This window comes from Nomascus leucogenys, chromosome 6 (assembly GCF_006542625.1).
Source record: "Nomascus leucogenys isolate Asia chromosome 6, Asia_NLE_v1, whole genome shotgun sequence".
Classification (NCBI taxonomy): Eukaryota; Metazoa; Chordata; class Mammalia; order Primates; family Hylobatidae; genus Nomascus; species Nomascus leucogenys.
The window spans coordinates 56,043,496-56,055,525 of record NC_044386.1 but is presented as its reverse complement, the minus strand read 5'-3'; the positions used below and the strand labels follow the sequence as shown (position 1 = coordinate 56,055,525).

The 12,030-nt window shown below is 41.5% G+C and overlaps 1 long non-coding RNA gene and 1 pseudogene across 1 annotated transcript in view; one reads left to right on the top strand and one right to left on the bottom strand.

Moving 5' to 3' along the window:
- LOC115835468 overlaps positions 1-12,030 on the top strand; it is a 61,579-nt gene that overhangs the window by 35,684 nt on the left and 13,865 nt on the right. The window lies entirely within an intron of this gene.
- On the bottom strand, positions 3,263-4,404 carry LOC115835467 (annotated as a pseudogene).

Below are 12,030 nucleotides of genomic sequence, written 5' to 3'. Positions count from 1 at the left end.
AATGGCGTGATCTCGGCTCATTGCAACCTCCCGGGTTCAAGGGATTCTCCTGCCTCAGCCTCATGAGTAGCTGGGATTACAGGTGCGCACCACCACACCTAGCTATTTTTTGTATTTTTAGTAGAGGTGGGGTTTTGCCATGTTGGCCAAGCTGGTCTCAAATTCCTGACCTCAAGTGATCCGCCCACCTTGGCCTCCCAAAGTCCTGGGATTACAGGTGTGAGCCACTGCGCCTGGCCTCCATCTCAGTTTTCTAACAGAATCATTAAATAGCAAGTAAGCATTAACGAAGAAGAGTGTGACTTCTTACATGTGTTCTGCAAACATTGCACATACTCTTTCCCTATTGTAGTACAAACACACACGGAGCCTGGGAAGGATCACACAAATCCTATCAAAAATTTCTTAATAATCATTATTTGTTAGCTCCATTGTCCTACTAAAAGAAAATGAAAACAAATCATTACATGTTAATAACAGAAATTTGCCTAGGGTTTCCCATAACAATCTCCTAAAAAATTTAAAATATAGTTTTAAAAAATTTATAGTGAAGAACAAAGAAGAACACAAAATGACCCATAATCTCACTACCCAGATAAGCTCATTGACATTAAAAAAAAAATAAAGTAATACATTAATGGAAATTCAAATATTCCAATAGCTTTTTAGAAAAAAATGACACTACATTTAATGCATTGGTGTACGATGTGACCCAATTTTAGAGAATGTGTGTGATGGTGGAAAATGCATCTTTAGAATTGATGAATTATGTTATTTCTTTCCAGACTTTTTTTCTTTGTGTATTTTTAATATAGTTGATATATACATATGTAAAATGTATATACTGTTTCTGCCCTTTTTCACTTAATATTATATAAACATTACATTAGTGCCTTTTAAAATTAGTGATTATCTTTTTAATGTAATTTATTTAATTAAATAAGATTTAAATATTATTGTAATTAGCTTAGCCATTTTTCTTTAGTTGTTTCCAGTGTTTGCTCTTGTAATTAATATTTTTTCCTAAGTCAAACTGCATCCAGCTTTATTAAAGATACTCTTCATAAACAATTATGATATTCCAGGCAGGACATGGGCAGACAATTGTTAACAGTATACAACGTTCAAACTTCCTCCTTCAGTGGACCATCAAAATCAGAAAGCCACTATAAAAACCAATGAAATCTGACTAAAACACCAAAAGCAATGGCAACAAAAGCCAAAATAGACAAATGGGATCTAATTAAACTAAAGAGCTTCTGCACAGCAAAAGAAACTACCATCAGAGTGAACAGGCAGCCTACAGAATGGGAGAACATTTTTGCAATCTACCCATCTGACAAAGGGCTAATATCCAGAATCTACAAAGAACTCAAACAAATTTACAAGAAAAATACAAACAACCCCATCAAAAAGTGGGCGAAGGATATGAACAGACACTTCTCAAAAGAAGACATTTATGCATCCAACACACACATGAAAAAATACTCATCATCACTGGTCATCAGAGAAATTCAAATCAAAAATAAAATGAGATACCATCTCACGCCAGTTAGAATGGCGATCACTAAAAAGTCAGGAAACAACAGATGCTGGAGAGGGTTGTGGAGAAATAGGAACACTTTTACACTGTTGGTGGGAGTGTAAATTAGTTCAACCATTGTGGAAGACAGTGTGGTGATTCCTCAAGGATCTAGAACTAGAAATACCATTTGACCCAGCCATCCCATTACTAGGTATATACCCAAAGGATTATAAATCATGCTGCTATAAAGACACATGCACACATATGTTTATTACAGCATTATTCACCATAGCAAAGACTTGGAACCAACCCAAATGTCCATCAATGATAGACTGGATTAAGGAAATGTGGCACATATACACCATGGAATACTATGCAGCCATAAAAAAGGATGAGTTCATGTCCTTTGCAGGGACATGGATGAAGCTGGAAACCATCATTCTCAGCAAACTATCACAAGGACAGAAAAATAAACACTGCATGTTCTCACTCATAGGTGGGAATTGAACAATGGGAACACATGGACACAGGATGGAGAACATCACACACCAGGGCCTGTTGGGGGCTGGGGGGCTGGGGGAGGGATAGCATTAGGAGAAATACCTAATGTAAATGATGAGTTGATGGGTGCAGCAAACCAACATGGCACATGTATACCTTTGTAACAAACCTGCATGTTGTGCACATGAACCCTAGAACTTAAAGTATATATATATAAAAAAACTATTGAAATCTTTATCTGATGTTCTGAATAGGGAAAGTTTCAAGTGACGGTTGACATTCCACATTTAGCATGTTATTTAACACATTTTTACAAGCGGACCCTGACTTTCAGGAAATGAAGTTAAAATGGCAGAACTTATTTGAAGATTCACAATGTACAAATGGAACTGCCACTTTTTCAAGGGGTACCATCTCAGTGGCATCATTGGAAAGTCCAGATTGCCTGACACACTGGTAACCAACTATTGGAGGTCAGGTCCGAACAGGTGTCTGGGTTTAAAGGAGTTAAGTCAATGCTGAAGGCAGAAAGAGAGAAAAGGACATAAAAGTTAATTTTAGTTTTTCCACACCTACAGGGTGTTTGTGCTACGGTGGCTATGTGTGTCAACATCAATAAATCCCTTCTCCTAGGAGCTGAGAGGAAGTCTCTCAAAACTAGAAGGGAAAGGTGTTTTCCCAATGTTAATCAATCCAGATTCAGAGACATTCTATTAGTGACATATGCCCCTCCCACCCGCAAAAAAAAAGCGTTTTGTGTACTAACAACATAACTTTTAAAAACGTAAAATAGGATTCTGTATTTTTATAAAACAATAAAAAAATAGCATTGAAACTTCCTTTGCAAAAATTGTAACAGTGAGAGAAATCTCACCTGACTTCATCTTGCTTCTAACCTCACATTCCTGGGCATAGGCCAAACTAACTATGGGAGGAACTTAGTTTATAGTTTTGTTTTGTTTTGTTGTTGTTGTTGTTTAGACAGAGTCTCATTCTGTCACCCAGTCTGGAGTGCAGTGGCGCCATTACAGCTCACTGCAGCCTCAAGTTCCTGGGCTCAAGTGATCCTCCCACCTCAGTCTTCCAAGTAGCTGAGACTCAGGCATGTGCCAACACACCCAGCTAATTTTTAAATTTTTTGTAGAGATGGGATCTCACTATGTTGTCTAGGCTGGTCTTGAACTCCTGGGCTTAAGTGATCTACCCACCTCGATCTCCCAAAGTTCTGGGATTACAGACATGAACTACTCCACCCAGCCAGCCTGTAGTTTAACTTTGAAGCAAGGATGATAATAGTCCCTCTCCAAACTGACCCCATCTGGGGAGTTAAACTGCCTTTGTAAGGCTAACGAAAGCCCACAAGGTTAAGATTATGGGAAGGACCTGAATTCTGCTAAAATGTGGGCATAGTTAAACAATAACTAGCTGTTGTTCCCTGGTTTGGTTTTTCTATAATTCTTTACTGCTCAGAGGTGATGAAGCTAGAGATCACAAGATTTGTAACTTCCTCAGTTGCTCCTATAGATAATTTACTATTGTGGAACCTGGAATTGGTCTTTGAGATGTTTTTCAGACTTTTGCATTCTGGCAACTAACTGAGTCCACCTGGACCCATGACTCATACCAAGGAACTAATTGAACCAGTCCTGTGACTCCCCACCCAGAGATTGACTCAACAAATAAAGACTGTTTTGGACACGCCTGTGATTACATCTTCAACAAATCAGCAGCACTCATTCCCTAGCCCCCTGCCTGCCAAATTATCCTTAAAAACTCTAGCTTCCAAGCTTTCAGGAGATGGATTTGAGAAATGTCTTCTGTCCGCCCACTCGGCTGCCTTGCAATAATTGAACTCTTTCTCTACTGCAACAATGCTGTTTCAGTGTATGGGCTTTTCTGTGCAGCAGGCAAGAATAATCCATTGGGATGTAACAGTATTTCAAACTGTACAGTCACCAGAAGTACAGATTTATCAAAAATGCATACACTTCACTTGGCATCTCCAGCACCTTCAGCTTTCTGTGCCTTCTCTGTTCTGGCATCTCCATTTTCTGCAGGGTTATTCACCTCTTTGTCAGAGTTGGCTCTTCCTTTTTCCCCTTTGGATACTTTCTCTCTCTTCTTTGTAGGGGCCTTTTTAGGCTTCAGCTGTGGCTTTGGCAGAGCAGGCTTACCAGACAATCTTGTGGATCTTCCCTGTAGTTTGTCCTTTATCTTGGCCTTATCTTCTTTAGCATCCCCTTCAGCCTTTCTCTTGGGCATGGTGGCAATGGTGGCTGCACACAGTTGCTGGCTGCAGGGATGCAGCAGTGCATGGGGATATGGTGGCACACGGGCTTTGGTCAGCCTAGGGGGTCGTTCTCACCTCTTCTTCTTCACACTGCTCCTATAATTAATGCTTTTTGCTTTTGAGATGGAGTCTCACTCTGTTGCCCAGGCTGGAGTGCAGTGGTGTGATCTCGGCTCACTGCAACCTCCACCTCCTGGGTTTGAGCAATTCTCCTGCCTCAGCCTCCCCAGTAGCTGGGACTACAGGCATGCACCACCATGCTCAGCTAATTTGTATTTTTTTAGTAGAAATGGGATTTTACCATGTTGGCCAGGCTGGTTTTGAACTTCTGACCTCATGTAATCCACCCACCTCAGCCCCCCAAAGTGTTGGGATTACAGGCGTGAGCCACTGCACCTGGCCTCATGGTCTTCTTAATTTCAACTAAACAATTATATTCACAAGACAATTGTGAGGGGGAAAAAAAATGCTTCTTTCTACCCTTCCAGGTTCTGTGACTGCCTGAGAATTAAATTGAGAGGCAGATTAACAAAACAGTTTTAATTACATACATATTCATGGGAGTTTCACAAAAATATGAAACTCAAGGAAGCAGCCAGATGATTGAGACTTACATATCATCCTGAGCTACAGAAAGAAATAGGGGTTTAGAGGCTTCTGTTGAGAGGGAGGCAAATCATGGGAAAGGGAGAGGAGGAAATTTGTGGTAAATAAAGTTTGCCTTATGCAGATAAGTCTCTCAGGTACAGAGAGTAGCTCTCTTCCTTGTATAGACATTTTTACTAATGAAAATTTCCTTTATAAATGTAAATTTCCTTTACAAAAGGGGAAATTTAGACTTTATTTTGGATAGTTGAGGTGGAGGTAAAGAGCTTTCCTGGAGTCGGTGGGTTCTCAGTTGCCTTTAGCTCAGAATAATCAATATGCCAAAATGGCATATTTGGGGCTGGCGTATTCTTAACTTCTTCACTACCATAGGCTTCACTTGGCATCAGGTTCTCTTAGAAGGATATAGAATAGGAACCACAGCTTGCCAGAAGGCAGTGTCAGCTGTGGCTCAGCCAAGACAGTAGTCCTAGCAGCTTTCCGTGTAGCTGTCCACATAGCCATCCAGCAGAGTTGTCAAGTACAATACAGATGTCCAGTTCAATTTGAATTTTAAATAAAATATATAGACTATATATACATATATACACTATATAGTGTATGTATATATTATACTCTCTTTCTCTCTGTATGTCTTTCTCTCTCTCTCTCCCCCACCCCATATAACACATATATACACACTATATATATGCATATAATATTTATATACACGTAATCCCAGCTACTTGGGAGGCAGTATATAGTATATATATACACTTCCTATAGTATATATACTTCCTATACATATGCTCCCTATATATATATAGAACTATAGGGAGTACATATACACATACACACACACACACACACACATACACACACATATACTACACACTCCCTCTCAAGTAGCTGGGGCTACAGGTATATGAATGCCATATACATATTTATAGTGTGTGTGTGTGTTTGTGTGTGTGTTATATGGGATGGGAGAGAGAGAAAGAGAGACAGGGTCTTGCTCAATTGCTCAGGCTGGAATGCAGTGGCAGGATCATGGCTCACTGCTGCCTCGAACTGCTGGATTCAAGCAATTCTCCCACTTCAGCCTTCCGAGTAACTTGTAATACAAGTGTGCACCACCAAACCCAGTTAATTTTTAAAAAATTTTTTGGAGATGGGATCTGGCTATGTTGGCTGGTCTTGAATTCCTGGACTCAAACAATCTTCCCACCTTGGCCCCTCAAAGTGTTGGGATTACAAGTTTGAGCCACAGCACTTAGCCAAATATTTTTTTCAGTGTAAGTATGTTCCAGATATTGCATGGGACTGGTGTTATTTATTTATTTATTGAGAGACAGTGACTATGTTGGCCAGGCTGGGGTGCAGTGGCTATTCACGGGTTTGAACGTAGCTCACTGCAACTTCAAACTCCTGGGCGCAAGTGATCCTCCCATCCCAGCCTCCAGACTAGCTGGAACTTGTGAAGGGAAATTAAATTTTGGGACCCCAAACTCATTTAGCCAAAGGGAAAAGTCAAACTGGGAACTGGGTCACACAAACCTGCCTCCCCCTTTTGGTTCCTAAATAAGATGGCTACAAGATGAAAAGCTACACGCCTCCCCTACATTTTGTCCACAAGGAAATTTCTGGTGAGCTGTTAAAACGTCACCCTGACAATGCAAATTGATAGCTTATCTTTACAGGTGCAGTCACCCAGCCTGCCAGACACAAATGCATATCTGATTATTCCCCTACCCCATTTTGTCTGTGTTATCTTATGTAAAATGCAGATTCCCCACATTTTTCCTCTGCGCCTTTTGTTTATGTGAAAACTGTGTGCTTCTCAATATTCCGCCCTTTCTCCTTTAAATTTAGAGCCATCAAAATCATCTTCAGAAAAAGGCATAGACCTGTCTCCCGGGCCCGTCCTTAACTTTGGCAAATAAATCTCCTAAAATGATTGAGACTTGTCTTGTCATTGTCCTAGACTGATAGACTACAGGCATGCGTCACCCCATCCGGCTGGACCTTTATTCGCTAAATCTGGCATTTCTAAATCAGAAGATACTTTCTTTGGCTTCCAAGTGACATCTCAGATGCAAGAAGACAAGATCTACATTGAATGGGTGTGGGACTACCCATTTAAAAATTTAATGCCTGGGCCAGGCACGATGGCTCACACCTGTAATCCTAGCACTTTGTGAGGCCAAGGCAGGTGGATCACGAGGTCAGGAGATTGAGACCATCCTGGCTAACATGGTGAAACCCCGTCTCGACTAAAAATACAAAACATTAGCCGGGCGTGGTGGCAGGTGCCTGTAGTCCCAGCTACTCGGGAGGCTGAGGCAAGAGAATGGCATAAGTAAACCCGGAAGGCAGAGCTTGCAGTGAGCCTAGATCATTGCACTCCAGCCTGGGCGACAGCGAGACTGTCTCAAAAACAAAACAAAACAAAACAAAAGTCTAATGCCTCACATTAGCTGCTATGTCTCTCTCTCTCTCTCTCTCTCTCTCTCCTCTCTCTCTCTCTCTCTCTCTCTTTTTAAGACAGGGTCTAGCTTTGTCACCCAGGCTGGAGTGTAGCGGCGTGATCATGGCTCACTGCAGCCTCAACCTCCCGGGCTCAAGTGATCCTCCCACCCCAGCCTCCCGAGTAGCTGGGACTACAGGCACACGCCACCACACCCAGCTAATTTTTGTATTTTTTGTAGAGATAGGGCTTCACCATGCTGCCCAGGCTGGTCTCAAACACCTGGCCTCAAGTGATCCTCCCATCTCAGTTTGCCAAAGTGCTGGGATTACAGGGGTGAGCCACCATGCCCAGCCAGCAACTATGTCTTATAAGAACTTTACAGACAGATTTAGAATCCTTCCAAGGGACATATTTGTTACAAGAGACACTGTACTCAGGGAATCTCAAACTAAAACCTCTTAACAGAAATTTATACTTTAACTAGTTCAGATACAGTTTACCAATCAGGGTCATTTTACTATAAGTAGGTTGTCAAGCAACAGAAGTGACATAGCTTCCTTTCTCCTTCTCCTTCTCCTACTACAACTGACCCTTGAACAACACAGGTTTGAACTGCATGGGTCCACTTATATATGGACTTTTTTCTGCCTCTGCCACTCCTGAGACAGCAAGACTAACCCCGTCTCTCCCTCTTCTTCCTTGGTCTACTGAACACGAAGATGATGAGGTGAAGACCTTTATAATGATCTACTTCCACTTAATAAAAATATATTTTCTCTTCCTTATGATTTTAATAATGTTTTTCTTTTTTCTGGCTTTCCTTATTGTATAAATATAGTATATAATACATATAACATATAAAATATGTTAATCAACTGTTTATGTTATTGGTAAGGCTTCTCATCAAGTAGTTAAGTTCCTCGGAATTAAAAAATTATACTTAGATTTTCAGCTGTATGGGGAGGTCAGCACCTCTAACCCCCAACTTGTTCAAGGGGCGACTAGTATTACTATGATCTATTTTTTACCCATAGAACATGTCTGACACCAAATATGTGTTTTTTTTTTCCCATGTCAACCATCAAATTCTCCTTCTCTCCAGAAACCAACTGGGTGTCCAATAATTCAATTCAATTCAATTCTGACACTACTTACCTGGTGTTAGTATCAGATGGCACAGGTGAAAGAGCCCAGTCCCACAAGACTGCCCACAAGACTCCAGATGCCAATCACAAGTCTGAGCCTCCCATACTTCTGCCTTAATGGCTATAAACTAGGGGTTTCCACAACCCTCTCCTCAGGTTCAATAATTTGCTAGAATGGCTTGTAGAACTCAGGAAATCATTAAGCAGTTTATTTATAAAGGAAATTATAAAGGATACAGATGAACAGGCAGAGGACAAGGTGTGAAACGGGAGATGTGTGGAGCTCCAGTGCCCACCCTCTCGGTGTAACTGTAGCAGATCCATTGTCCCATGTGCACAACAAGTCAGTAGGCAGAGACACCAGGGTGCAGCAGAGAAAGAGTTTTAATTGTAGGGTCTCCGAACTAGGAGATGGGAGGAAACCTCAACTCCATCTCCCCAAGCAATCTGGGGCTAGAGATTTTGTGGGCTTTTTTTTTTTTTTTTTGCGATGGAGTTTTGCTTGTGTCGCCCAGGGTGGAGTGCAATGGCGCCATCTCGGCTCATTGCAACCTCTGCCTCCCAGGTTCGAGCGATTCTCCCGCCTCAGCCTCCAGAGTAGCTGGGATTACAGACTCCCGCCACCATGCCCAGCTAATTTTTGTATTTTTAGTAGAGACAGGGGTTTCACCATATTGGCCAGGCTGGTCTTGAACTCCTGACTTCAGGTGATCCACTCGCCTGGACCTCCCAAAGTTTACAGGCGTGAGCCACCGCGCCCGGCCTGGGGCTACAGATTTTAAGGGTTTTGGAGTGGGCTGAAGTGTGAAGATCATTGATTGGTTGAAGAGTGCAGGGTAAAGTCATGGGACGGAAAGATGAAGAAGCTGTATTCTTATGCTGATTCCATTTCTCTGTGGGGGTCTTCATACTGGTTGGTGTCAGCTCTTTCACTGGAGTTTGGGATCTGAAAACATCTTAAGCAACCTTCAAACAAAAGCCATATGATTCTAACGGCAGTGATCCTGTCTATAGGAATAATGGGGGTGCAAATGGACAGTATCTAGTGCTATTGACTTTCAGCAACAAGGAAGTGAGCCAAAGTGCAGCCTGATTAAGGCTTAATTATAACAAAATTTCTGCCCAGAACTCAGCATGAAATCCTTGTCAACCCTGTGGGGATGCCTTCATCAGCCGCTCAATGTGTTTGCCAACTCAGAAGCTCTCTGAAGCCCTTTGTTTAGGGTTTTTATGGAGGTTCTATTACATAGGCATGATTGCTTAAATCACGAGCCATTGGTGATTTACTCAATCCAGGTTTTCTCTCCCTCCCTCAGGGGTGAGTAGGGCTGAAAGTTCCAATCCTCTATAATCACATGTTTGGTTCCTCTGGCAACCAGTGCCCATCCTGAAGCTATCTATGGGCTTCCAGCCACCAGTCATCTAATTAGCATAATTCATGTACACTCGAAAAGAGCTTGTTGAAAATAACAAAAGATGCTCCTGTCACCTCGATTGCTCAGAAAATTCAAAGAGTTTTTAGAAGCTCTGTGCCTGGAACCAGGGATAAAAACCAACGATTTTAACAAAAGATGCTCCTGTCACTCCTATCACTCGGGAAGTTACAAGAATTTTAGAATCTCTGTATCAGAAACTGGGGCTGAAGACCAAATATGTATTTCTTATTATATCACAGTATCACAGTCCTTATCAGGTTGCCAGTGGAAAAGATGTAGAAAGTTAACCAAAAGTCAAATTTTCATGTAGGAGAGAGAAGGTTTTGCTAACACTTCACCCACAAGTTTCTTTATCAACAAAGTAACTCATCATTGAAACCTGTATGCTCTATTTATATTTTCAGTATACATTAGTTGGCCAAAATTTAGGTATAAAAGTAGGGATAGCAACAAAAAGAGAAATCACTTCTTTTTTTTTGAGACGGAGTCTCGCTCTGTTGCCCAGGCTGGAGTGCAGTGGTGCAATCTCGGCTCACTGCAGCCTCTGTCTCCTGGGTTCAAGCAATTCTTCTGCCTCAGCCTCCCAAGTAGCTGAGATTACAGGCACGTGCCACCACGCCTGGCTAATTTTTGTATTTTTAGTAGAAACAGGGTTTCACCATGTTGGCCAGGCTGGTCTCGAACTCCTGACCTTGTGATCCGCCTGCCTTGGCCTCCCAAAGTGCAGGGATTACAGGCATGAGCCACCACACCTGGCCAAGAAATCACTTCTGTACCAGAGCAGTTTAAATGAGTGTGCCTGGCAACCTACTGTAAACCAAAAATAAAATTCTAAGCCCCCTCAACCATCTGAATGGACTCCTCTTCTTGGCCAAGGGCATTCCAAAGTTGACCTGAAAAACTATTCCGGCCATAATGGGAAGTGGGTGTTGGACATGCCTCATTCTACCCTCCTCCCTTTTGGAATTACTGATAGAATGGACTCTTTAAGTCTGATAAGAAACATTTACAATCTATTCTCTCTGAAGCCTGCTACCTGGAGGCTTCACCTACATGATAAAGCCTTGGTCTCCACAACCCCTTATCTTAACCCAGATATTTCTTTCTATTGATTCTAAGTCTTTAGACAATAACTAAACTCTTTCAGAGAAAGCAAAGAAAAAATAAATAATTCAACAATATTACAAAGAAATGAAGGGCATGAATTCCCAATTTCAAGGGACCCATTGAGAACCCACCATAACAGGCAAAATAAAGATACACACCAAAGCACATTATTATTAAATTTCAGAACATTGGAGACAGAAAGAACCTAATAGGAAAATAAAATCCCTGGAAAGGATAAAGAATCGGAATGGTATCTGACTTCTCAACAGCGACTCTGGTCGTAGAGGTCAATAAAGAAATGTTTTTTACAACAAAATGTTTTTAAGTTCACATTTTATTTAGGTTGAAATAAGCTGTACAAAATTGGTATTTCTGACCAAAAATAGCCATATTTTCTATCATATTTATAGATAAACCACAAAACATTTATTGTAGTCAGTTTTTCAGGTTTTGATTTTAATCTAGATAAGGAAGTGGACATAGTTATGAAAAAAGAAGAGAACAGACCCATCAGCTGTCTGTATCTAGGGCTTCTGATTCTGTCTTGACCATGAAACTAAAGCGTTCCACATACACCTGATGAAAAGCTTATAACACCGGAAGACATCAGCTCAACAAAGGAATGCAAATAGCAACAAGCAGAAGGAGAACAATGATGCCAGCCTCTTCCATTCAAACTTGTTCTTTTAGGATCACTTGATAAAGATCAGACCTACAATGCCACCCTTGTTGGGTGAGCTCACTGCTTCTCTCACTCTCTGGTAATTCCCATAACTGTGCATTAAAGGGTTTTTGTTGTTTTTGTTTTGTTTTTGTTTTTGTTTTGTTTTGTTTTTGAGACAGAGTCTCACTCTGTTGCCAGGCTGGAGTGCAGTGGTGTGATCTCGGCTCACTGCAACCTCTGCCTCCTGGGTTCAAGCGATTCTCCTGCCTCAGCCTCCCTGGTAGCTGGGACTACAGGCATGTGCCAC